Source organism: Felis catus, chromosome B2, assembly GCF_018350175.1.
Source record: "Felis catus isolate Fca126 chromosome B2, F.catus_Fca126_mat1.0, whole genome shotgun sequence".
In the NCBI taxonomy this organism is placed as follows: domain Eukaryota; kingdom Metazoa; phylum Chordata; class Mammalia; order Carnivora; family Felidae; genus Felis; species Felis catus.
The window spans coordinates 5,600,322-5,623,698 of record NC_058372.1 but is presented as its reverse complement, the minus strand read 5'-3'; the positions used below and the strand labels follow the sequence as shown (position 1 = coordinate 5,623,698).

General features: G+C 44.5%; 1 long non-coding RNA gene across 1 annotated transcript in view; it reads right to left on the bottom strand.

Moving 5' to 3' along the window:
• LOC111560407 overlaps positions 1 to 23,377 on the bottom strand; it is a 58,345-nt gene that overhangs the window by 28,654 nt on the left and 6,314 nt on the right. Inside the window, exons 3-5 of the long non-coding RNA XR_006597500.1 lie at positions 22,220 to 22,301; positions 17,079 to 17,214; positions 15,098 to 15,279 (exon numbers count right to left, since the gene is read on the bottom strand). This is a non-coding gene — a long non-coding RNA (uncharacterized LOC111560407). The remainder of the gene's footprint in view (positions 1 to 15,097; positions 15,280 to 17,078; positions 17,215 to 22,219; positions 22,302 to 23,377) is intronic.

Genomic DNA, 23,377 nt, shown 5'->3' with positions numbered 1-23,377 from the left:
AATTAAACCAATGGCAGCACATGCTACTTGTCCCACAGAAAGGTCCTTGGGTGAACAGGATGTGTCCCTATTCCTGCGGGTTCCACAGTGAAGGCTGATGGGCAAGCATCGAAATAAATGCCATAGTTACTACTGATGACAATAGTAATAGCTAACATTTAAGGACTGCCTTTTACACGGCTGGTACTTGATTTCCTCCAGTCCTTACACATATTCTTGCATCAGGTGTGATTAGCCCCATTTCACAGCGAAGTTGAACAAAACGCCAAGAACTGTAGAAACTTTCCCAAAATGACACCCTCCTAAAAGTCTCAGACTGCTCCAACTTAAGATAAAAGGCATTCGGGGCGCCTGGGTGGTGCAGTCGGTTAAGCGTCCGACTTCAGCCAGGTCACGATCTCGCGGTCCGTGAGTTCGAGCCCCGCGTCGGGCTCTGGGCTGATGGCTCGGAGCCTGGAGCCTGTTTCCGATTCTGTGTCTCCCTCTCTCTCTGCCCCTCCCCCGTTCATGCTCTGTCTCTCTCTGTCCCAAAAATAAATAAACGTTGAAAAAATAAAAAAAATTAAAAAAAAAAAAGGCATTGATCTCAGACCCTGTAACTGGTGGCCAGGCGACATAGCAATGTGCGGGTCCTGGGGTCTTGATTGCACCACCTGCTAACTTTGTGAGTCCTGAGCTAGTCACGAGGCACACGGCCCTTATGTGCGTCATGAAGGTGGTTCTGAAAGAATTCCGTAAGATTACACGACCTGAGCGTGCAGTACGAAGCACACAAATTCTCATTTAAAGCGAGCTGAACTGAAAAACCAAGAAAACCAAAAGTAAGATGACAAAAATCAGAATTTACCAAACTTATGTTTTCATTTGCATCCCAAAGAAAAGGATTCTTCTAGGGTATCATTCACAGAATAATATTCCTAATGCACATAAAATGTAATTTGATTTGCAAATATTAGCTTCATACAACTTCTCAGGCACGTTGATTTCATCAGACAAAGTGTACTGAAGCAAAGTCACGGAGAGACTAAATTTTCCTTGCATCTCCAGATTTTAAAAACTGCTTTTGAAACAAGTCATTAGAAACTTTATAAAATGTAATCACTCTGTTGCTTATTATTCAAATCAACGGTGACTTGCAAAGTACATAGAATGCACTCCGCGTCTATCACGTGTTGGCTTTGTTACGAAAGTGTCACCAGGCAGCTGTACTCACAAGGTTCACAAACACCACGCTCTTGATACTTCCAGACTGTCAATCATCTCAACTCCTGGAGGGATAACTGATCTACCTGCAGAGCTTTCTCTCATCTGTAAGTACAGTGGCCACAGAATGACCTGGGTTTTCCAGCTGATTTCAAATACTCTTTCTTGTCATCAGACCATGTCTTGCAACGCCAAGTTTGGAAAATTTGTTCATGGTATCTTTAATTTAGAGCCAGTTTAAAGCATGGATTTCTCTGAAAGAAGGAAGGAAAAAAGAGAGGAAGGAAGAAGGAAGGGAAAAGAAAGGGGAGGGAAGGGGGTGAGAGGGGGAGGCAAGAGGAAGAGATAGGGGAGGGGAGGGGCTACAAGAGGAGAGGAGAGGAGAGGAGAGGAGAGGAGAGGAGAGGAGAGGAGAGGAGAGGAGACCACACATGAGGCACATGGCACACTCATTTACTCAGGAGACTGATGTGGTAGCCACAAGGGAATCACCTACAAGCGGAAACTTCCAGCCTCAAAGCAGCAAAACACATGAACACATCAAGCATCAAGCACAGCAGCAAAGCTTCATCCGTTTGCAGGCCTATCTCCCCTACCACTCCCCCTCCCCATTTTTCTGCTATTCATGGCCACTTGTAGAACTAATCAACTGCTAGATGCGGTGTGAATCTGAGGTTTCTGCTCATCTCGGGAGAGCCTGCTCCTCCACCCTGACAAATTAATTACCCTTGAATACCTCGCAGCAGCCCCAGACTTTCTCAGATGAAAGAACAGCGGGTACCTGTGCTCACCGTTTCAAAATGCGAGCATAATAAACGGAGAGACGAAAGCATCAGGCTCCACCGTGGGGCCAAGGACAGAAAGCCTGCTGAGGGTTCTTTCCAACACTGTTTTCATCAGCATCACGTACCACAGAGCACAAATCCCAGCACCCGCGGGCACAATGGACTGAGTGTTGCCACGTGGGAGGAAGGAAGAGTCACGGAGGCAAAGGAGCTGAGCAATCAGGAGGCTCAGCCTGGAAAGTTCTCCAGGGGAGGAAGAGCTTTTCAAAGAGGAGGAGGAAGACCCAGGAAGCTGCTGTCACGGAGAAGCGCCCTACCTTTGCTGGGGACCCAGTAACGGGCTGCTGTACCTGCGTGGGGTCAGAGCTGGTTCCGGACGCAGCAGCCCATTCTTGGCAGGGGCTTGCTTCCAGTCACCTTGCAATTTCTCCCTAATTGTTCCACCTGGAACAGCCTGGTTTCAAATGCCTCAAGGGCATGAACCCAGATGGTTGTTTCATTTATAACTTCCTACAGGGCCCAGGAGCAAAACGGCATTTGTATAAAGCTTTAGACTTTACAAACGGTTTCTTGAGCATTGGTCTACCTGTTCTTCACCATGACCTTGAGAATTGGGGACTATTATCATCCTTATTTTACAAGGTCCGACTTTAGTATACACATGGATGTTGCTTTACCTGTGAATGGCTAGTCCATTTTGTTAAAAGGCTAGTATGTTTTTCTTAATACACTGGCTACCTACAACCTAGATATAGGAGAGAAAAGCATACACAATTCTGTGAGTGGCAAACTATATTACAAGTTAAATCCTTGCAGAATTTGGAATATAGGTTTTAGTTTAGAAAACTCTGCAAGAGGGGCGTCTGGGTGGCTCAGTCAGTTGAGCATCCAACTTCAGCTCAGGTCATGATCTTGCAGTCTGTGAGTTCAAGCCCCGTGTCATGCTCTGTGCTGACAGCTTGGAGCCTGGAGCCTGCTTCAGATTCTGTGTCTCCCTCTCTCTCTCTGCCCCTCCTGTGTGTGTGTGTGTGTGTGTGTGTCTTGCTCTCTCTCTCCAGAATAATCATTAAAAAAAAAAAAAACAGAAATCTCTGCAGAAGTATGAAAGGATGTGGCGATAAATGGGATAACATGAAATAGGCTCTTGGTCTTCCAGGAAATCCAGTTGAGAAAGTTCCAGAATGCCCTGGAAGGGAAGCTCCCTACCTTCCAGAATAAGCAGTTCTCCAATCCTTGTGGACGACAAGCACCATCTATCGCTGAAGGAACATGTCTCATCCATATACACCTACTTTGTGAATGATCAAATCACATACAAGAACGACTTCACTGACAGTAGCCTTTTTTTCATCACATGCATTGCTAAACAACAATCACGAGATGAACACCTGCTTTTGTGGGAGAGCCATCACATTGGAAAGGGGCCCTTCTGTGGTAGCTGGTCTCACTCACAGGGTCAGATCTTGAAATGGACCCTGGGTTCCTGAGTCTCATATGATCCTCAAGAAATGTGTGAGCAGAGAGGTGATGCATCAGAGGACATAACATAACATAGCTCACTAAAACTACACCTGAGTGATGTGTGACGTCCTTAGTTAACCGTCTCCTTGGATATTATCTGCGCTGTGTTCTAAGGAGACTTAACTCAGGGAAAAGGTCTCAGCTAAGAAGGAAAAGATTAAACAGAGAAGATGACTCATCACTATCACCATAATCTTTGTTGGTCCCAGCTCATCCTGTTTGGAACTCCAGAGAGCACTCCGGCAGAAATCAGAGAGCGATCCTTGTCACCCGTCACCCCCACGATCGCATACTTATGGTCATTACTTCTCCCAATTAAACCCATGCACTCAATATGACTTCCACCAAAGCCCAATGAGTTTCTTCACAGAACATTCAAACTGATTCTAGAATTCATTTGGAAGAGCTAATGGGCCAGGATGGCCAAGGTAATTTTATAAAAGAACAGAACTGGGACCAGCCCTCCCAGTGCCAAGTCAGACTAAAAATTATAATAATTACATGGCAGCAGTGTAGGAATAGATTACTTGACAACACTTAAAAACTAAAGTTAATTCATATATAGATACGAATTTAATATTTCACAAAGGTGACACTTCAAATCTATGAAGAAAGAGCAGATTGGTGAATAACTGATACTGGGAATAACAGACTTCCCTTTGAAACAAAATAAAATTTGTTCACATGAAGATTCTACATGGATTGAAGACAGAAATATAAATATATATCTATAGGGGTGCCTGGGTGGCTCAGTTGGTTAAGTGTCTGACTTCAGCGCAGGTCACGATCTCACAGTTGGTGAGTTCGAGCCCCAGGTCAGGCTCTGTACTGACAGCTCAGAGCCTGGAGCCTGCTTCAGATTCTGTGTCTCCCTGTCTCTCTGCCCCTCCCCCATTCTCTCTCTCTCTCTCTCTCTCAAAAATAGACATTAAATTTTTTTAAATACAATAAAAAATATATATCTATAAAAGTGCTGAAAGAAAATACTAAAGAATATCTCTGTGACATTGAGGGTAGCAAAAGTTCTCCCTAAACAAGATGCTAAAAAAGCAAAAATGATGAAAAGAATGACAATTTAGCTGTATCAAATCTTAACACTTCTGTTTATCAAAAGACACCATAAACAGAATCAAAACATAAGCAAAAAGGGGATAAAATATTTGCAACATAGAAAACAAAGAATTCTCTACCAATAAGAAAAAGTCACAAAAGCTAGCAGGAAAATGGGCAACTTATATTACCAGGCAATTATCAGAAAAGGAAATATAAATGGCCAATAAACACACAATAAACATACTCAGTCCCACTGGTAATTAGTGCATCAGACCCACAAATTATATACCTTTTCTTTTTTCACACACAAGATTATCCAAAATTTTTCAAGTGCTGACAAGTTTGACAAGAAACTAAGGAAGAGACTCCTCTCACCTGCTGTGGTTGACATTTAAACTGGCATAGCCACGTAGCTGATCATCGTCCAGAACTGGTTGAGGCTAAAAATATATGTACTTCACGATCGTATATATCTCATTCCAGATAGCTTCCCTAGAGAAATACTTGCAAAGTGAGCTGTAAAGGTGTTTGCTGCAACACAGCTTGTGCAAGTGAAAAAGCAGGACTAATGCAAATATCCATCAATAGGAAAATGGATTTTAATAATACGACGCACACATAATATGGTACTCTGCCATAATTAAAATTAATGAGGTTATTCAGACCTATTAACTTGGATAAATCTTGAAAACATAGCGAGCGGGGGGGGGGGGAAGCTGTAGAATAATACTGTACGTATTTTCTAGGGAGAAATATATATATGTACGTATATATATATATATATACGTACATATATATACGTACATACATATACATATACATATACATATACATATACATATACATACACATACACATACACATATACATATACATACATATACATATATATACACATATATATCCAGATAAGAGGCACCTGGGTGGCTCAGTCAGTTGAACGTCTGACTTCAGCTCAGGTCATTATCTCACAGCACGTGGGTTCAAGCCCTGCGCCGGGCTCTGTGCTGACAGCTCAGAGCCAGGAGCCTGCTTCGGATTCTGTACCTCTCTCTCTCTGCCCCTAACCCACTCGCATTCTGTCTCTGTCTCTCTCAAAAATAAATAAACATCAAAAAAAATTGTTTTTAAGTCCAGATAAAATACACATACATGCACCCACAAACTCAAGTAGCAAGAGCAGTTACCTCTCAAAAGTGGGGTAAGAGTCTTAGAATGAAATTGGGGAGGATGAAGAGCTTCAAGGGCACTTTGGCTGTCTATAATATTTCAGTATTTTTGCAGGAATAACATATTTTTATGTAATTAAAATTTAATTTAAAACTAAAACCATGACTTGATGTTTACTGAAAATGTGTGTGTCAAACACTGTGCAAAGACCTTTATGGGCATTATTTCATCTGAAAGTCAAAACAAGCCTCCACATATTATTATTTCCATTTTAGAGATGAGAAAGCTGAGTCCAAGAGATAGGAAGTCATGGGTCTGCCTGGCCTCACTATCTACAGTTTGCTGCCTTGGAGTGAGTTTGAAGGGTGCTTAGAAGTAACACGTCTCGGGACACCTGGGTGGCTCAGTCCATTAAGTGGCCAACTTTGGCTCAGGTCATGATCTCACCGGTTCGTGAGTTCAAGCCCCACATCAGGCTCTGTGCTGATATCAGGAATGAGAATTTCTGGGTCATAAAGTAGGCCAAGATTCAACTTCAACGCATTTGATCAAACTGACCCCCCAGGGTTGCTGCACCATTTACACTAGGCTAACCCTTTCACTTTCCCAAGGATGATGCTCTTGTCCGGGGACTAGAAGACTAGTCTCGACATCCCAGGTCGGTGTGCTCCCCCACGATGCTACATCCTGTCACGGAACTTCATTCCAGTACCAGACTAACGTGTCACAAACGCTGGAGTCAATGGGGCCGTGGTCACACCCATCACGGGACAGTGACAGGCCAAACAGTGCTCATCTTCCATTGAAGGGACCCTGGAGCTACTGGGAGGGGATTTTTAACTGGGTTTTCTATTCAAACAATTTTGTCCTCAGGGACTTATCATAAAGCAATGAAACAATTAAATCTCATTTGGAAAGACTAATGAATTATTTAGCATGGGCCCAGCAAAAAGAAAACACGAGTGCTGCCAGTCTCATCCGAGGTAGAGAAAGAGCGTCTAGAACACATGCTCTAAGACGGATGGAAGAGGGAGCTGGGGTGGAGAGTTGCGGCTCTCCACATAACCTCCTTCATTCCATCCCAATCCATCCTGCCCCAATTCACAAGAAAAATCTTGGCAAATTCCATTTTGGCCAACTTGTCCCTGGTCTTCGCTAGCCCAGGCAACGAGGATAATGTCCCTCAGCCGGGCATCCCTTTCTGGTCTCTACCCTTATTCTCCCACAGAAACAGGATGCGGCTAAATCTCTGAGCTTTTCAGGTATCTTCTTAAAGAGCCTACCCCCGCTGGCACTACGCGTCCCATGACCCCTGCCCAGGAGGCTGAACTGTGGAAACTGGTCTGACCTCACACAACACCAGCCCAGACGTGCCCAGATCTAAAAGCCCAGCACATGCTCCACAGATCTTAACCGAGCCTGGCAGCAGATTCTGACGTGGCCACCTGCCACTAAAACAGCTCTCCCAAAAGAAACAAACAACAGAAGAACAAAACAAAACAAAAAAAACAGCAAAACAAGAAAACAAACAACAAAACAAACAACAAAACAAAAAAACCACAAACCAAACACCAACAACAGGTTTCTGGCATCTGCTAATTTCTGTGGTGTAAAGACTCCTACTGTGGCCAATTGCAAGCTACTGAAAGACTCCAAATTCCTGAACATTTAAATTTTTTTTTAACGTTTATTTATTTTTGAGACAGAGAGAGACAGAGCATGAATGGGGGAGGGTCAGAGAGAGGGAGACACAGAATCTGAAGCAGGCTCCAGGCTCTGAGCTGTCAGCACAGAGCCCGACGCGGGGCTCGAACTCATGGATTGCGAGATCATGACCTGAGCCGAAGCCGGCCGCTTAACCGACTGAGCCACCCAGGCGCCCCTTTAAATACTTATTTTTGAGAGAGACACATATATACACGCGCACACGCACACACACACACACACACACACACACACACACACACACACACACGAAGCGCAAGCTGGGGAGGGTCAGAGAGAGGGAGACACAGAATCCAAAACAGACTCCAGGCTCTGAGCTGTCAGCATGGAGCCTGACACGGGGCTCGAACCCACAGACCGTGAGATCATGACCTGAGCCGAAGTCGGCCGCTTAACCGACTGAGCCACCCAGGCGCTCCTCCTGAACATTTAAAGATCAGCTCTTTCCAGCCAGCCCCGGCAGGCTCCAGCATACAGAGGACTCTAATGGATTCTCCAAATAGGAAAGGTAAGCCCCCAAAGGCAGACAAACAAATAAAAACGAATTCCCTATCTGTTCACTGAAGCTAGCCGCCGGCTCAAGCAACGAAAGCAGGAAGCAGAGGAGTGTGGGGAGAAGAGGCCAATGAGAAGCTCCCGAACAGTGTCCCCTAGAGACTTTTTACAGTCCAACAGGATATGTCCCCTTGATTTAGGTGGTTTGCAATGTTGTACTAGAACTTCCCTCATTAGCTCTGAAGCTTCCATTACAGCGAGGGTCCCTCTCAGTCCCGTGGGGATGGCATTCTTGGGAGCAAGCATTCCCGGACGCATCTAACATGGAATCGTGTCAGGAGAGAGAGCTGCACAGGCTGGGCACCAAGGCTGAGACAATCCCAGGAAACTGGATGATTAGGAGGAAAAGATAAGCAAAGGTGATGAAGGGAAAGAGCCCATTTCACGGCATCTCCCAGAAGTCCCCCAGCGAGACTGGGGGCATGTCACCGCTGGAGGAAAGGTTCATGTGGATTCCAGGTGACCTTCAGAAGCCAGGGTGACTCCAGGGGACATCTGAGTATTACAGACTCAAATTGCTTTCCTTCTTGTTTTGCCTTTACGTATCACGTTTCAGACACACGTGCATCTCACACACACAGGGGCAGACTTGAAGAGTCAAAGTTCCAGAGTTAGACATAAACCCAGCAGAGAATGAAATTCAGCAGCTATCGGAACAACATCAGATCTGAACCAAAGTCCCACAGGGGAGCATACATCAGGGAGAAAGAGAAGAATTTTCCAAATGGGCAAGTAAGGTTCTGTGCCCAGAAGGTTAATACAGTCGAGCTGGACACAAATTGAGTGAGCCAACGACAGAGGGCGACGCCAGCCAGCCAGTAAATGGCTCAGGAGCTAGAGGGCCAGCTCTCCCCAGGGGGCACCTCAGGAGTGGGCTGCGGTCACAAGGACAGCAGCATGCTTGCGGCCAGGCACAGGGGTCCCCTCCTTCACAGGGTGAGCAAACGCCAGGCTGTGGCCATGCCTGCTGGGAAGAGGCAGAGGTCGTGGCCTGTGGCTACAGCTGATAACCTGCTGGTGATTTTAAGGGTCTCTCAGCTCTGCTCTCGGGACACACATCAACACTGCAGGCTACCGACTTTGTTGATTAAACTACAGATGGATAAATTGTGGTTTATATACACAATGGAATACTACTTGGCAATGAGAAAGAATGAAATACGGCCTTTTGTAGCAATGTGGATGGAACTGGTGAGTGTTATGCTGAATGAAATAAGTCACACAGAAAAGACAGATACCGTATGTTTTCACTTTTATGTGGATCCTGAGAAACTTAACAGAAACCCATGGGAGAGGGGAAGGAAAAAAAAAAGTTAGAGAGGGAGGGAACCAAAGCATAAGAGACTCTTAAAAACAGAACAAACTGAGGGTTGATGGGGGTGGGAGGGAGGAGTGGGTGGGTGATGGGCATTGAGGAAGGCACCTGTTGGGATGAGCACTGGCTGTTGTACGGAAACCAATTTGACAATAAGTTTTATATTTAAAAAAAAAACTAAAGATGGATAAGTTATCATCTGTTGTCTCTTTTCCTTCCACAGGAAGCCAGTTTTCCAAGGAAGCTCCTGACGGTTGGTCAGTTTTATTCATCCCTGCACCATGAGCCTGCTGATTGAAACTGGGCGACTGACCCTCGCCTTCAGAAACCATAAAGGAAAGCACAACAAAACAAGTTTGGTGAGAGGAGGAATATTTTAATGGACAATTTGATGACCAGCAAAACAGAAGCAGGAAGCACCAGCGATCACCAGACACCCAAGGAGCCCACTCACTCTCAGCAGCTCCACTGTAGACCAGGAAATATCACCAGGGGGTTCTGGGGGGGGGGTTCTGTTCCCGACACACACAGCAAAATGAACTAGGATGCAACAGACTTAGGAGAAAACGGACTGTTCTGGAACACCGACACATTTTTCTCATAGGGAAAAATTCTGTTGGTCTCTAGCATCAAGGCGCTCAGAAAGGGAACGCGGCAATTAGCATGCCGCCTGCACGCTCAGAGAACTGCACACAGCCAGATACACCCTGGAATTCATCTTGGTGATTTTATCCAGTCTCGCTCGGCTCTGAATTACTGATTCTGAGCTCAGAAATGGCACCACGGTGGGGGGGCTGGAAGAGGTCATCTCTCAAAGCCACCACTTCCTCCCAGCCCCAGGTGCCCCTCTCCCACCAGCTCCTGTAGGGAGTCTTCCTACACCCAGCCTCACCCCTTCCCAACCTCATCCAGCTCACCCCTTCCCAACTTCTACATAGCAACCCAGACAGACTGCTAGAAAACCAGTCTGACTGTACTCACGCTCTGTTGAGAACCACACAACAGGTTCCTAGCGCTCTGACGATGCAGGACACATCATTAGTATGACTCAGAAGGCCCCACGTGCCTTGGCCTCTCCCTCCGTCCCCGGTCCCATCCCTCACCGCTGTCCTGACCACAACGCCCCCACCCCCATGCTCCAGTGACAGCACACTTCATGTCCTGGAGCAACCCCTCTCTCCCTTCTCTCTCCCATCATATCTGCCGTCCCCTCTGGCTGAAACAGTGATCCTCTTGTCCCTTTGCCTAATTCGATCTCATTCACTCATTCCAGGTTGGACGCGGTTTATTCTGGGAAGCCTGTCCTGACCCGAAGCCCTGAGTGAGGAACTCAACGGCTTTGGCCAGCACCTGCCTATCACTCACTCACTGTGACGCTCTGATTGCTTGTCTGTTGGTCACGGCTACACTGTCTGACTTCCTTCTGCAAAGCCAGGCACAGGGGTTGGGTGGTTTACAGATACCCCTGCAGCACCTGGCATAAAGCCTGCCCACAGAAGTAATACCATCGGTAGCTACTGAATAAATGAAAGGAAAGAAGTAGTACTAAGTATAACATACTTCGCATGCGTTATCCCAGGTAAATTAAAGACAGTGACTGTAACGTGTTTCCTCAGTCTCTGATTATTTCTTTTCAAATCTTTGAGCCCCTCCCAACCATCAGATTAGGGGTTTGACAGGTAGATCTTGGTTCACAACCTCAGGGATCTCCCGGGTGAAATCCGAAACTGGATCCTCAGAAAGAGGCAGCTCTCTGCAGGTTTGTGGGTGGTGATTTTAATATGCAAAGGAACCTACATAGGAGGTTCGTCACCAGACGAGTAAACCTCCCCATCAGCCCGCAAGAACCTTAGAAGTTTATACAGACACACGTATAGTCCACATGGTCCCAGCAACACCTGGCTTTCAAGGCTGTGCCCTTGAAAATGGTCACCACTGTGGGAATAGTAGGCAGAAGATACATTCAAGGGCAGGGAAGGGGCTGCAGAGCCTCCGTTTGCCTGGGGCCAGCTTTCTGGTCTACCTGTGGTCACGTCCTCTTCTTGATGACCTCCTCCAACAGGAAGCCATGAAAGCTGGGAGGTCTGCACCTTGTCCCAAGTCCTGACATAAGGTCTTGCCAAAGCCTGCACTACAGAGTCCCGGCTGAGATGCTCTCCACTATGCCAGGCACCCCCCACTACTTTCACGGGGGAAAAAAAGTCTGATTTCTAACAAAGAAAAGAGCTTCGTGGGAGGGATTCTCTGATACAACATTGAGAGAGTGAATGAAGGGATTATGCAATCTGTGACCATCTTCAGAAAAGTTTTACATTACCTGTAGTCTTCTATCTTCTTCAAATTCTTGAAAAAAAAATTCACATTGTGGATAATTTCATTTGTCCATTTCATTTTTTAAATGGGAATATAGTTAGGTCAGAGGACCAAAAAAAACAACCCTCTAAAAATAAAAAAAAAAAAGAACCAGTTTCATGGCACTCTATAGCATCAATCAAGGGGAAAGTGCAGGGAAGAGGCCAACTGAGATAGGAAAGGGAAGCTGACCGATAAGAGATCTCACTCACCTGTTTCTCTGCCTTCTTGAACTTGCTATGGCTGAAGAGCCCTTGACACAGAAAGTTGCCACCTACACCCAGGAGCTACTGAGAAGCCCTGACTAATCACCTGATTGTCAGAGAGAGAGGATGGGACAGGGAGGGGGGAGATTCAGAACCAGTCTCTCCTAAGATACTTGAGAACCGCCTCCAAGGAAACCAACAAGTTGCAAGCATTTGGAAAGCAGTTGGTGGTGTCCGCCCTTCTCATCTGCCTTCCTTACAAAACAGTCTACACGTGTTTCTTAGTAGCAAGAAATCAACCGACAAGAAATTAGGTACCCACTCTGTTCCCTGCCTTGTGTTTGGTGTAGTCCAGAATTTGAGGAACGTATGTTAGGCTGAGCCTCTGCCCTCACAGCCTTTCGAATCTCACTGGAGAGCCAACACACATGGAAAAAGGGAAAGGCACACGGGTACGGACAGAGATCTCACCACGGAAACTGACATTAAATCTCAACTTGCCAAACCACAGGGAGCTACCACTGTGGTAGCTAGAAGGACTAGAATCCCACACCCTCTAGAAGGACTAGAATCAGAAAGGCTCAAAACACCAAGTGGGATTCTCTAACGTTGCAGGTGGGGCTGCAAAATTGGTGGCAGCGCTTCAGAAAACCCGTTGGAAAGATTCCGATGGAACTAGACACACACTTGGCTCAAACGGTCCACTCTAGTACCCAAAATAAATGAAAACACATACCCACCAAAAGACTTGCATGAGAATGTTTACAGCAGCCTTACCCATACTACCCATACAACCCATACTACCCATACTACCCATACAACTGGAAACCACCCAAACATCCCTCAACAAGAGAATGGATAAGTAAATTGTGGCATCCCCCTGCAAAGAAACGCTACTACTCTGTGATTAAAAGGACCAAGATACTGATATAGGCAACAGCATCAATGATTCTCAAATCATGTTGAGTGAAAGGATCCGGACACAAATGAACGTCTATGGTGTGATTCCATTTATAAAAAATCCAAATATAAGAAAAATGAATACATTGTGATCAACCAGAAAGTTCTCCAGGGTATAAAGGGTACAGAGAATTTTCTGAGGGAGACAGAAGCTTTACATATCTTATTTTGGGTGGTAACTACATATAACTGTCATATAACTGCATATAACTGTCAAAATTCATAAAAAATCTGTAAGTTTTCTTTTACGTTAATCAGTTCTCAATTAAAAAAAAAACAGAAAAAGCCTTATTTGCCAATTTAGCAAAAGGAGTTCAACATTCCCAGATCTCAGTGGTCTATGCAAGAGGTTTGTCCTTCTGAAACCCTTCATATGCCACAGACCTCTAAGAAGAGGGACTTCTAAACGTCTCCAGGCTTTGGGGATAGATATGGTACTCAGAGAAGGCAGATATCCCATCTCACAATAAGGAAGCAAAAGCTGACAGAGGTTAAGCAACTCTCCCAAGGTCACCCAGCTGGTAAATGACAGGATCAACACTCAACATCAGACTACTTGTGTCTAAAGTTTCTGCTTTTTCCAAAGTCCCGTGGCATCATTCTGTAGGGTAGATACCTCTCAAAACTTCAGTGCCAAGACTCTGTATCTCCCATGCCAAAAGAAGAAGGGAATCTTATGACCCAAAGAGCTTGTCAGGGAGGGCAGGTTAATACCTATTAACACAAGTATGAGGCAATTTATTCAACAATTCGGAAAGGCAAACCCAGGTAATACACTTCACAAACAAATCTTAACATTCAAAACATCTAGAGACCTCCAGTAATGCAGTGAAGAAAAATACCAACAACACGTAGAAAAATAGCTGATCAGAAAGCAGCAATTTACAGAAGAAATAAAAATGCCAAAGAAGAAACCACGCTCAGTCTTGTTAACAATTAAACACAAAGTAAATAATGAAATATGAACTTTGTCCATAAATCTGTCAAATGTTTTTATAGACCGATAATAGCCTGTGTCGGCAGGAATGTGGAGAACTCCTACATACAGCGTAAGATAGTATAATTTGGTACAACCTTTTTGGAAGATAAATGACAGCATCGGACAAAATATAAAACGTAAATTCCCTCCAACTCATAATCTCACTTGCATCTGACAGAGATACAAACACAAATATGTGTACAAAGATTTTCATTAAAGCCTCATTTTCAATGGGGACAGTCAGAAGCAATACACATACCTAAGACTAGGGGACTGATTAAATACAGGATGCTAAACCATGTAACAAAATACTACGTAACTGTTAAAAAGAATAAAATGGTTTTAGAGTGGCAAAGGAAAGGCTATCCTTGGAAAGGTGTCCTTGAAACACAACTAAGTTGAAAAGGTAAACTGCATAGAATATATAGAAAATTGAAAGTTGAAAAGGTAAACTGCATAGAATATATAGAAAATGTTGCCATTTTTGCTCTAGAGCAAGGCAGGCAGGAGCCGAACTGGGTCCTGGGCACTGATTCGTCATTCAGTGCACTTTCAAGGATTAAGACTGCGTATTTGAGCCTACTAGGAACTCAAATACTATTTGGGTTTGAATTTCAGGAGCTCTAATGTATTGAATTTCAGGAGCTCCTGAAATTCAGGAGCTCTTGCCATCAGTAAGGAGAGTGGATGCTGATTCTTGGCTGGCATCATGGGAGCTGAGACAAGGTCCCATCTTGGTAACACATTAAGATATAAATGAAGCAATGGTTTCTATTGCTTTAGCACTTAGACTTTATGGACTACTTTCACTGTATATTCTCTCATTTAATACTCTCATCTCTTTCTTGAGGTTGGCATTGTCACCTTCAAACCACAAAAAGGGAGTCTTCAGATAGGGTACATGAATAACGCATGTCCTCTCCAGTCTGACCGATTCTCCCAGAGTTCCAGGCTTCTATCCACAGTGCATCACACACCAAGGAAAAAGGGGCCCAAAGATGTATTTAATGAATATGTGAGTGAGTGGGTGGGTGAGTAAGTGACAATGAGCATATTTGGTTCCATTTGTAGACAGAACCTCTTTCCACTCATCTCCACCACTGCCAGAGATAGGCAGGAAGGGGGTGACCCATACGAGACAAGAAGATCTCAAGAATACAAACCAAAACATACAGCAGCCCCATCCCCAATGTCTACAGTCATGGAACTAGAACTTTCTAGGGCAGCAGCAATGGGACCCAGTACAGACGAGCCTCTCTGAGGGCAGACTTACCGGCAGTGCAGCCCAGGAGAGTCCCTGCGAAGGGGCTGTGAGGTCCCTGGGAGGTCTACCCCTCTTACATCAAAATACGGTGGAGTGGTACAGAGACCTGACTTCAGAACTCCGCTCAGCCCCTTACTAGCTTCATGGACTGAGGCCAATCATGTAATTTGTCTAAGCTTCTGTTTCCTCATCTGTAAAGGAAGGATGCTAAGAGTCACTACCTAGCAAGAATATGAAGAATTAATGGGTTCATGTAGATAAAGTCCAGCATCTGATAACCTGGCTGACAGTCAACAGTTTGCTATTAGTTTCTAATTGTCACACAGTGGGACAAACATCAGAAGTATGACCGTGGAATGGTTGCAGAGAACACCTTCAGCAAAGGTGTGTGCATGCAAATGTGTGAGTGTGTGCACGAGGGTGTGCAAGTGTGTTTAAGGACAGTGACAAGCCTGGGTGCTGAGCACAGGCGGTTTCATGTTTTGATTAATAGGGAAGAGGCTACTTCAAGGAAGCGCTGTGAAAAGCAGGGGTTCTCAAACTGCGCTCCTGCCCTTTTGGAAAACCATGAGGACAGCACCCAGACCCAGGCCCATACCAAAGGCTGGAACCCCGCCAGGAATCTCTCCCCTGCCCAAGCAGCCCTGCCAACATCCTTCCACACACACGGGTACCATTGCGGAAGCTGTAAGAACGCATTCTAGTTGGAAGCCTGCTGCTTCAGCATTCAGGCCCCCCAAGAAGTGATGTTTTGCTATGTGATTATTGTGAGGAATGAAAGCGATACCCAGGTTTCTGTGCTTTTGTGTCCCAATCACATTTATTAATCAATAGGCTCTCTTCCAACATGTTACCAAAGTGTTATGCCTCCAAATTGGAGAGGCCTTTAGCAATTTTGCTCAGAATCTGTAACTCCTGGGGAAATGAAAAGAAATAGCTTTTCTGTTGCCATTCTCATCTCCCACCTGAGACCTTTTGCGTTTCTGTTGCTAACAGAGCAGCACCAATACCAGGAACCCAGCCACACTCCTCCTACCGGCCATGTTACCGAGACACTCTATGCAGGCTGCACCAGAGGGCAGAGTCTGGGCTGGGCCATGTTTCCCACCAAAACCATCTAACGCAAGAGCTTAAGAAACATCACTGAGGGGCGTCTGGGTGGCTCAGTCAGTTAAGCATCCAACCCTTGATTTGGGCTCAAATCATGATCTCACAGTCTGTGGGATTGAGACCCACGTCAGGCTCTATGCTGACAGTGCAGAGCCGGCTTGGGATTCTCTCTCTCCCTTTCTCTCTGCCCCTCCTTCTCTCTCTCAGAATAAATAAATAAAACATTAAAAATAAAAATAAATTTTTAAAAAAAGAAACATCACTGAGTGGCACAGGAAACAAAGAGGAAGGGAAGGCTTTTCCAGAACAATCTGGTGTCTCCACAACTCCACACAAACCCCTGCTCAAAAACTGAGCAATCCCCCGGCAAAACTGCCCATGCTGTTTCTTTCCAGAAGAGCAAAGAGGGCAGTTTTGGTATACTCCCCACCCCAGGCTTCCAAAATTCTGGTAAGCTCCCCTGGGGACAGTCTGCACTGATTGGAGGGTGCCCATCCTTTCCCAGGGATGGTCCAGCCTGGATGTGGGGTCAGGTGGCCATTTGCTTGTTTTAAGGATGCCAGAGACCCTGGGACTCAGAACACACAGCAGAAGCACAGAGAGCCAGAAGATGGGGGAGGCAGTGAGGAGGGAGGGAGGGTTGGCTATTAGGTAACAGGAACCCTGGGTGGCCCCTTCCAGTGGTCTCTAGATGAGCTGTCTGCTAACCCAGAGTCTCCCAGGAATATTCAAGAAGGGCCAACAAAGAAGCGTCTGATTAGCTCCACTAACATGTAGATCATCCTAACACAGAGTCGTTAAAAGTGAGCACAGCACAGGTCTGACCCTTGAGGCACTGGCGAGCTAATGTCAGAAGGTCACCTGTATCCCTTCTGCTCACCTGGTTCAAGCTGGGTTCCAAAGGTCACGCTGTGTGCAACATCCAGTGACAAAGAAGCTGCCAGTCTGGACTCTCAGAGCACCCGGAAAGGGGTGGGCAAGGAGCAAACAGAGGTGCTGCCCAGGGCTGGTGGCGCCTATAAAAGGAATCATCTTCAGGCCTAGATGCTCTGACATTGGAGTGGGAATGGACAGGGGGTTACTTACTACTTTGAATAGCTTTCACTCTACTTTCTGGGTAGCTCCGGAGCTGACTGCTCACCCCTCCCCCCACGTCTCCTCTGCTCCACTCAGAGGAAGAACCTAACACACTGAAAGTTAAAATCTGATCCCCTCAGTTGTCCCTTAGTTCCCTTCCAAGGGTTGGTCTGGCCACCAGCCTGAGCTTCCTTTTTGGCAGAGAACAGACTGAATGCAAAATTACTTAGCTTAAATTATGTCCAACGTTTCAAGCACACTTCCTGTTCCAGGACTGTATGATTAACATAAGTACAATAGCTTAGGAACATTAGATATTGCATAATTGCCTGCCTGGGGCTCTTACTATTGTCAAATTCTTGACTGGGCATCCCTGGAATTTAAGGCGGGCCCAACAGGGCAGGACACATCTTCCCTCCATGTGCCTTCCCTCCCTCACCCAAACCCTCTACCCTCAAAACTCCAACACTACAAAGCAGGAATTCATAGGCATGAGACGCTGAAGTCTGCTCTCCTCCCTCAGTCCTCCTCCCCATCAAGAGCAAGCCACAGGCTCTGTCCCTCTCCAGAGGAAGCAAGGCTGGTGATGAGGGGGTAGGGCATGGTCATTTTACAGGAGTCACATTATGACATCAGTCGCTTACTGGGTAACATCAAACCACACACCCTTCTCATATGTAGGGATTTCTGAGTGTAATCTGTAGTTGTAATTTTTCACAAGTAACCTATTATCTGTTTTCAATCTTGAACAAATGATTCTCCAGTGGGACGGTTGTTAAAGCAGCTAAACTAACTCCTCAGGACTGGGTAAATTAGGTTGATAGAATTTCAAAGCATTAAAATAAATAAATAAATCACAATAATCTTTCTTCTCTAACTTCCAAAATTCAGTGTCCAAGTTCTGGGCCTGTGAAAACCAGAGTACCCAAACTAGATCGCGTTATGTATCCACAGTCGTTATTTCTGACAAGCCAAGTTAACAGCACCGTTTCTAACTCGTGCAAATCAAACTGCTCTTCAAATTTGCTGCTTCCAGACAGAGGAAACAGTCCCCCAAAGTTCCATTTCTCCATTATGGGCTTGGTTGTCATATGGGCATCATAATAGTGACACATAAGTCTCCTGTACTGTTTTTATTACATCAGGTTTCAGTCGGCCTTGGGAAAAACATGACTAATGACACCCTCTCCCTCTTCAGTGTGACACAAATGAATCAGACACCACACCAGGAAGCAGTGGAAATAGAACTAGCCTATGAATCAGGAATCGTGGGTCTTAGGTAAAGTTTTCTCTCTAACTAGTGATGAAATCTTACAGATGTCTCTCTAGGCATCACTGATTACCTCCTTTTGAAAATGTGTCCCCATTAAATTTAACAGCCTTGTCTCTTGACTATTCCTCTAAAATCTAATTAAATTGCTATTTATTATGAAATAGGTTTGATATTTTCATTGTCCGAATATTTTGAAGGACCAAGTATTCTATTCAGATATTTGGACACCTGCTTAAAAAAAAAAACCAAACCATCCAGCTTATGCACAAGACTTGTCTCAACAGAAACAATCTAAAGCATTGGCATTGATTCCTCCAGAATTTAGAGAAGCTACTTAGACAAAGTCTGCCATTTTATTAGGTGGGCTTTTTTAAGGCGTGTGTGCGCAGCCAGCAAAGCTGGAGCCCTGAGAAAAAGAAGCTATAGCACACATTTAGTCATTTTAAATGATAAAACTATGTTTCATTTCTCCTGCAAGAGCTCAAAGAATTTATTCATTAGATTGTCAGGTTAATACCGTAAGACAGAACTTAGAAAAAGTCCTTAGTTACTTGTTCCCAAAGAGGTAGGGACATTATCAAGCATTTTGAGCTACACTATTAACACCGTTAAATAGTATAAATAGGATACGGTTGGTACTGACAGTCTTAAATTTACCACAAAAAAAAAGACAGAGGAGTTATCTACCTTTAACCCAAAATTTCTTCTCTGGTCCTGTTGATTTTGTGGCCATTCTCTTCAATGATCCCAGACCCTTTACTGACTAACAGATATAAGTAATTATCAACCACTCTTAGAGAATTTAACATGAAGAAAGCTACATACTAGAAGGAGGATACTTTGGAATATTTGTGAAATTAGGTAGAAGTTGGAGAAAGACTTTTTTGAGCAACGATCTTCCCTAGAGCCCTTGAAATCACAGTATTCCTACATGTCAGCCAATTTTGTGTCCTGTCACATAAAATCCCTTCCAGCAGGCAAGATGCCAAACAGCATCATTTTATGGATCACCAGCAACTTTAAGCATGAACCAGTTACTTATAAGTAAGCTCAGGCCCTGTCAGTTTTTCTTAGGGTTCAAAACTGAACACCTAAGTCTGAAATGATTTTAGAAGCTGCCTAAGGCTGTAGGAGTGAGCCTGAGAGATGTGTACCTGGCTCAGGTTATCCTTCATCATAAATCAGAAGACTGCTTGGTTAGCAAAGGTTCAGAATAAAGGGAATGAACACTTTTCTTCCACCCACGAAGCAATGCTGAGTTGCTTAGCCATGACCTACCCAGAAGGCAACTGAATGGGTTTTAGCTCTTTGAGAATCAACCTACTTACAAAGTAGGGTCCTACTTACAAAGTATCTCTAACATATCCATACCCACATGCTGCTATGCTTAGTCTATCTATCATCTACCTATTTATTAATTTCTGTCTCAAATAATAACCTCATCCTTGACATTGAAGCCAAAGTATGACGACCTCTCTGTAGTGATCACAAAGCACACCTGAAATTAATTTCCACATTTAAAACCTTGAATCCTTGTGTTCGACATGTGTGTATATCACACACACACACACACACACACACACACACACACACACACACACACTCCAGCCCGTTCTCACATCATACCAACTGGTTATAACAGTCTCCAGACGCCTGGGTGGCTCAGTCGGTTGAGTGTCCAATTCTTGAACACTTGATCTCGGCTCAGGTCATAAACTCACAGTCATGGGATAGACCCCTGTGGGCTCTGAGCTGAGACTGGAGCCTGTTTGGGATTCTCTCTCTCTCTCTCTCTCTCCCCCCACCCCACCCCTCCCCAACTCGCACACTCTCTCTCTTTCAAAAAAAAAAAAAAAGATTCTCCCTCCAAATATTAGCCATGACTCAAGATTAAGTCTTGACACATCCTGTCTCCACTTTCACGAAGAACATAAAACTTCAGAAGGCAGCTACTACCATGATCACCAAGCATTTATAGTGTACCAACATGTGCCAGGACCAAGAGTTACAAACACTTCAGAAACTTCAAATCTAATTGGAAAATGAAGTAAAATTTTATTGATTTCTAGACCTACAAGGGGGTCCACACTGGGCATTTTTCCAGTCCCATCTCTGCGTTCCCTCCCTATAGTCACAAGTTTAAAAATCTCACTTGTATTTCAAGATCCAGGTCATTGGACATACTATTTTCAAAGTCTTCTAAGATTTACCTCATTTATCCACACATCAGAAGTAATTTCTCAATTCTTTCAACTCCCACAGCAACTTATATGTTTCTCTCCTAGGATACTTGTATCATAATTATTTACGGGCATGACTTATTTCCAGGGCCAGATTAGATTAGGAAACTCTGGGGGACAGAATCTATGTATTTGTGAATCTCAATAAAACCTAGCACAAGGGGCTGGCGAGTGGAGGAAATAGGGAGATGCTGGTAAAAAGTTCAAAGCTTCCAGTGATAAGACGAATAAGTTCTGGGATCTGGTGCACAGCATGATGTTTATAGCTAATAATACTGTACTATATTGTATATGTATATTGAAAGATGCTAAGAGAATAAATGTTAAATGTTCTCACCAGAAAAAGAAATGGTAATTATGTGAAACGATAGAAGTATTAGCTAATGCTCTGGTGGTAATCATTTTGCAATATGTAAGTGTACAATTTAACACGTTGTACATCTTAAATAATGTAACACGTCAATTATATCTCAGTGAAGTTCTGGGGACGGAACACAGGAAAAAAAATTATGGAAATATATTGCTCTGAGATCTTGGGGCAGCTTTTCAGGCTCTCAATCTGTATTACCAGCGGACCCCTAAAATCAATCTCTTACAGGAAAGGATCTAATTGACTTGTTCACTAATCACTAAAGTAGCAGCTAATATATTTCCCCTTCCAAAAATAAACTTATAAAAAGAAACTATTTCAAATGCCAAATATTATCTTGTACCAATTGGTTTAGAAGATCTGCAGAAGTCTTCGTTTTACTTCTTGCTGGAGGAAAAGAATACAGAAGAACAAACAAATATCCTTACGGAGAGACAGTGCCTGTAACACGCCCCCGCCCACTACCCGTTCCATCTGAGCAAGGCTAGATGAGGCCACCCCTGCCCACCGGGCGCTCAGTCCACATGAATCTGCAAAGATTCCTGCAAAGAAGGAGGCTGGGCCTCAGAACTGGGCTAAACAGGATTTCTCAGCCAAGGCATTTCAGAAAATGTGAAACGGGATCTTGATCATTGGGAACTTGCCATCATCATTAAACAGAAAAAAAGCAGACAGACATCTGCTCTGTCCGGGAACACAGACAGCATACTAATCACAAGCTACTGCCTGGTATGGAACACTCTGGACTCAGCGTGGACAGGCTGCAGTCTTCCCAGGAGCAATGCAGGCCACCACCCCAGTCTCCTGCCGCCCCAGGCTCCGCCCCCCATCCGTGAGTGCACAAATTCTATGGAGCCTCTCCTCCATCGCTGGCCCCTCCTCCTCTTGCAAATCGGGGATTCCAGGGGCAAATCTGGGAAGGGAGACTGCATGCTGGATCTTGTGTTCCTCTTTCCCCCAGCCTGCCACAATACCCCCTGCTCTCCTTTTATCCACATCTCATCTCCAGATCCACATCATTCACTCACCCATGGGTTCATTTACCAAAACTCAGTACTTACTTTATACAAAGTGATGGACTCGGCATTGTGTAGAATTCAAAGTGAATTGTGGGTAGATCCTTCCTTGATGATGTTTACAAGCCTGGAGAGCAAATAAATAGATAAATAATGTCAATACAAGGCCAAAAAAAAAAAAAAAAACCGGTGTTACCGTAAGACAGGTAAGACGAGACGCTGTATGGGTTCAAAATAAAGAATGACTCCTAGTCAAGCATATCAAAGAAGGCTTAATTGAAAAGCTGGTGATGATGTTTGGACTTGAAGAATGCACAGCAGTTGGAGACACAGATATGGGGGAAACAGCACAAAGAAGCACCAAAGGAAATAAAGGGAAAGAAGAACGTGTGAGTTGTGTTTACAGAACACTGGATACATTCGGTGAGATGAGAAATGAACTTAGAAGGGAATCATGAAGTGTCCACAAAGACAGGGTAAGGCCTAATCATAGCATCCCTTCTGGAAAACAACTCGGGCAGCTACGACCTCTCCTGACCCCTTTTCTCTGTGACTTTCCATAATGCTTCTGCCTGCATCTCACCCTTTGTGCTCTGAACGGCAGCCGTTCCACAAATGTGTGCTGAATAATGAATTAAGACATTCCCTGGTAAATGTTTTTATGTAATACAACCCGGGGAAATGGTGCAGCATGGTTTAAGTGAAAATTTAGTTGCTTCTAAATGATCGTCTTTGTTCCCTAATGTTTGCAAGACTAATAAATAAAAGCTATGGACTTGAGAAAGGCAAGATAATTGTGATAATTCACATTTTAAGGGCGTCTGGGGATGTGTAAAGCATCTTACTTTACCTCAAGCTACTTCAGGCTGAGAAGGAACCAAAGGCAGATGTGCTAGAAGAACTTGGAAGACCTGGGTTGCCCCCGGGGCTCCTGAATAGGCATACCCACCCCTGGGTCACTTTATCAGAAATGTCCACAGAGAAGCCAGAGATAGCATCAGTTGGAAATAGGTCTGTTGAGAGGAGATAAAGGGAATGGGGAATGCTTGGGAAATTGAGAAGACTTGAGACGTCCAGCTGAAAATACTCATAAGCTCCCAACATGTTCAACTAAATCACCATCATCATCATTGCTATAATTTATACCATCAGACCTATAATTTATTGAATACTTGATATGCACCATTGTGATACATGCTTTAT